Consider the following 4,872-nt stretch of genomic DNA (forward strand, 5'->3'; position numbering starts at 1 on the left):
GATAACTGATTACAATATAACCCTTAAGGACACCCTCTGGTTATGAGCCAAAGGCATGGGAGCAATTCCAGACTCCATCACTCTAATTACAGGAGTAGCTCTCTAAGGGTAGAACTCTCAGTTCCAAGGCTGGTGGGTGACACTGGCATTTTGAGGAGGGTCCATAGATAATGTAAAAATGAAAACCAACAGAAGTCATCCCTTTATTTGAAAATGAATAGTATTCCCAAGCAAATAAAAAGTGGATTTGCAAATGATTTAAAGTGCCAAATATTTTCTAAGCATCTCAAATTTTTGTAAACAACTAAAGGCCTGATATTTTGTAGGGATTCCAATCTTACTGAATTATAAATTGAAGCAGTTAGACTTAAGAGGACTATTTATTGACTATATATCCCTTATTGATGCTCAAGTCTTATAGAAAAATACCCATTTAATTCAAAATATTGAATGAGAAGGATAAATGGGGTGATAAAAGAAACAAAATCCAAGATACACACAAAGGTGGTTCAAGAGTATTAAGCATTTCCAATCTCCAAGAATAAAATTAAGTACATCAATTGACTAAAATTATGATGGTGAAGTCTCTGGCACACAGTCTATCTGTGCTTATTCACTCATGTGACTCTAACTTCTCTTATACTCATAATAGCTTGAAAGACCACTCTCAGGGCGCCATCTTTCTTCCACCCAAATTTAAAACAATAATAGCTAAAATGGAGACAAACAGCAGTAAAAGTACAGCTCCATTCAAACACATGATGAACTTGGGTGATGCATAAATGCCCAAGTGAGAAACCTGTTTGGCTCCAGGTCCAAAAACTAGCAGAGACAACTGGGTATTGGCCCGTACTGGATAATGGAACTACAGGTTTTCTCCAGCAGGAGAAAGAACATGTCAAATGTTCCTTCTTAAGGGAGACCTGAATTTAGTCACTTGAGGAACCTGAATCAGGCCACCAATTATGATATTGACAACCTGATTTTTTTGGCTTTCTGGTGTGTGGTGACACCATACACTTCTCTATATTGAGATCTCTCTAACTGGCTCCTTTTTATTCTATGTCCTCATCATTTTCTATCTCTCTCCTTTTCACCACTCTTTCTCTTACTCACTCTCTCTTTTCTTCCCATGTTTATCTCTCTTTTTCTTTGTCTCAGAAAAATTCTCACACATACTATTGTGACCCAATATTAGAATTAGTGGAAATAAATAATGGCACAAAAATATCAGAACTGATAAATAAAAACCACTGATTTTAATCTAAAAATTTATTGAATCAAATTTTTGTTAATAATTTAACTGAGAAATATTTGCACTAATGAAACTAATTTCAACAAAATAAAAATAAATAGTAATTTTTAACTAGAACATATAAAATTAATCTGGAATAAAATGGACTAAAGGAATCTTTCTGGAAAAAAAATCCTAGGTGACACTTATTTGGGTTTATACTGTTTATATCAAAACTAGAGGCCTGGTACATAATATTCCTGCATTGAGGGGGTGTGGGGTGTCCCTCAGCCCAGCCTGTGCCCTCTCACTGTCTGGGAGCCCTCGGGGGATGTCCACCTGCTGGCTGAGGCCTGCTCCCCATGGGCTAAGCCAGCAGTTGGACATCCTTAGCGCTGCCACAGAGGCAGAGAGGCTCCCGCCACTGCTGCTGCGCTCACCAGCCATGAGCATGGCTTCTGGCTGAGCAGTACTCCCCCTGTGGGAGTGTACTGACCATCAGGGGGCAGCTTCTGCATTGAGCATCTGCCCCCTGGTGGACAGTGTGCATGATAGCACCCAGTTGTTACACCATCAGCTGAAACCGGCTCTTCAACATCTCCCAAGGGGTCCCAGATTGAAAGAGGGCACAGGCCACCGGTGCACAATTGGGGCCAGGGAGGGACACAGGAGGTTGGCCAGCAGGGGAGGGACCACTGGAGGGCTCCAGGGCATGTCCAGCCCATCTGGCTCAGTCCCAATCAGCCAAACCCCAACAGCAAGCTAACCTATTGGTCGGAGCATCTGCCCCCTGTTGGTCAATACATGTCATAGTGACTGGTCAACAGGTTGACTGTCTACCCCTTGGTGGTCAGTGCACATCATAGCGAGCGGTTGAGTGGCCTTAGCATATCATTAGCATAGTACGCTTTGATTGGTTAAATGGCTAACTGGATGACAGGACACTTAGCATATTAGGCTTTTATTATATAAGATGTTTTTCTTCAAAACACACCCAGGGTTAAAACATTCTTAGGTCAAGAACACCAGAAGGGCTCCCCTGACATTGACTGCAGACGATTTAAAACTCTGCCAGAATTTCTATGTGAAGCATTCCCAGACCCTCCAACTAACTCAGCACCAGCTACTTCTCTGATGGGGTCCTAATTAAGGTCCTCCCCAAGAAAGACTTCATTGGATCCATGCTCAAGAGGACTTTCCCAGGTATTCCTGACCTCCTTACATTTCTGTAAAGTGCCAAGACCTGAAGTCTTGGGTACGTGTATCACAATGGCAAGAGTGCCAGCGCCCACAAAGACCCATTGGATCTGTCAGCTCCTCTCTTTGACCAAGCAGACACAATAGCTAACCAGCAAAGCAGAGTAAGCCAAGTGCTTCTGCATGAGATCATCAGCTGATTAACACACACACACACAAATAACTAATTTAGACCAGACTTCTAGCTTTTCCTGAGAAGTTGGAATTTGAAGGAGCTATTCTGAGGTCTGTGTTCCTAGCAAGTGGCTGATAACATTTTAGTTTGTATTGTTCACTGAGTTGAGAGACTGAGTTGTAATTGAGTGAAAAACAGACAACGGAATCTTGAAGAATTGCATGTAAGTGCAAGCCAGATTTAACTCTCTTTCTAAGTAGTATTGGTTGGACTGAGAAATTGCTAAATCAAACCTGTGATAGGACTGGTCATTTGGGTATCTCTCTTTGCCATTGTTGTCTCTTACTGTTACATTGCTTTCTGTGTTAACTATGGAGGCCCAGATGTTCTCAGATAATTCACTTTGCCCTGACTGTGGACAGCCGTGGTTTCCTAGTTTAGAACTAGGCCACTGGTTGCACCAAACTGAACTTATTGAAAATGAATGTTACCAAGTAATCTTAGACCGTATCAACAGGGCTGATTATTGCCCTGAGTGTTAACCTGATAGTCCTGCTAACAGAAGCCTTGTCCTTCCTTGGTCTTTCCCACTTGAATGGGCTCCCCAAAATCTTACCAGGTGGACCTTTGAAAAAGCTTGCCACCCATTTCTTCTGGGTCCTCCACTGGTTAGAAAAAGGATACATGCCTCTAAAATAGCTGGTTTTAACCCATAATTACAATTAATCTTGGCCAGAACAGACACAACCTTAAACAAAAAACTTGGCCAAAGCAAATAACTTCTTAAAGAGTCACAATCATGGAGACCTTAGAGGGTTTTGTGCTAGTAACCAAAGGAAGATGGAAAAAATGACACTTTTTAAAATCTGATCCAGGCTGCCACTACTTTGAGGAACTGCTTAAATTGTTGGGTCTGCTCCCATGGTCTACACCTATTCTGTTCGGCATGAATTCAATCACTGTTCCAGCCAGACTCTTCATCCAGAACCCGAGTATTTCATGTTCCCTATGTCTTAGAAGTAGCTTACCCCTCCTAAAAGTCTCCACAGCCTAATTATTGACATAGGACAAGGTAGTCCTAGAGAATATGCCCCATATTGTGTATACCATGATGATATTTCTAGTGATAACTTCTGTGGGAAAGCATCTTCATTATAGCTGACTTCTAGATGATTTCGATAAAAGAACTAGACATTTTAATAAGAAATTACATTGTTATAAATTGCACCTCTTGTGATTTTATAATTTATCCATATATAATCATTTTTTCATAACTTGCTCTCTTTGGCCTCAGTGTGGCTTTGATATTATAGATAACTGGTCATCTCCAGAGAAACCACATTCTATTGGGTAACACCTACATAGGTTACACAAAAACATGCAGAAATGCCACTGTCTATACTTACTTGGCTCTGCATAAACAAAGACTGTCCTGCCTTTGTGGTGACTGAACTTAGAATGTCCTACCAGGAAGTGGAAAAGTGCCTGGGTATGAGATAGGTTATAAAAGAAGCTATCCAGCTTGATTCCATAATAGTATGAGCTGTCTAAGGGAAGCATCTTAAAACCAAGAGGTCTTGCTGGGTGTTACCCACATTCTGACCTTCACTTGTTCACAGGAAATTTATAAAAAAAAAACAAAAAAAACCTGTTGGAACATCTCAGAGGCCATGGGATAAATTTAAAATTCTACATAAGATGCTAGATAATCCAGTGCTTATGTAGCACCTCAACAATATTCTCAGGGTCCCAGGTCCTTTGTTTTTCCCCTTTGAGACCCTTATCTCATTAGCTTTTGTCTCCTTAGTGTCCTCAGTGATTACAGTGTGGCTTGTTGCTGCTTTAGGCATTTCAGTCCCATTTGGAAGTAGGGAGCGAAAGTTTTCTCCTTTGAAGACTCTGTCTTACTTGGAAAGGAAATTGTTCCCAAAAGTCCCTCACGAATTTCTTCTTACATCTCATTCGAAGGTACTGGTTCAAATGGGAGCCTGGGAAGCCAGGCAAAGGAGAATGGGGCTGGCAGGGCCTGGGCAGGACACCTTGTAAAACAAGGGCTCCTTTAGGAAGGGAGCAGTGGGGAATGAATGGCTGTTTTTATGCAAGAACTCATGCCTGCCACATGTTGTGAAACCTGGGTTGTTTGTTAGTCTGTATAAATATTGTGCCCCAGAGACCTACCCTGCATCTGCCTTATGTCTATGTTGGTGGAAGTTCTCTCCTGTTATATTGCTGAATAAACTATGGGGACTGCTAAACTGAAAATAAA

At 41.4% G+C, this 4,872-nt stretch overlaps 1 pseudogene; it reads left to right on the top strand.

Moving 5' to 3' along the window:
• Positions 1-2,408: 2,408 nt before the first annotated feature.
• Positions 2,409-3,462, top strand: LOC132238012 (torsin-1A-interacting protein 2-like; annotated as a pseudogene).
• The last annotated feature ends 1,410 nt before the right edge of the window (positions 3,463-4,872 follow it).

This window comes from Myotis daubentonii, chromosome 7, assembly GCF_963259705.1.
Source record: "Myotis daubentonii chromosome 7, mMyoDau2.1, whole genome shotgun sequence".
Lineage (NCBI taxonomy): Eukaryota > Metazoa > Chordata > Mammalia > Chiroptera > Vespertilionidae > Myotis > Myotis daubentonii.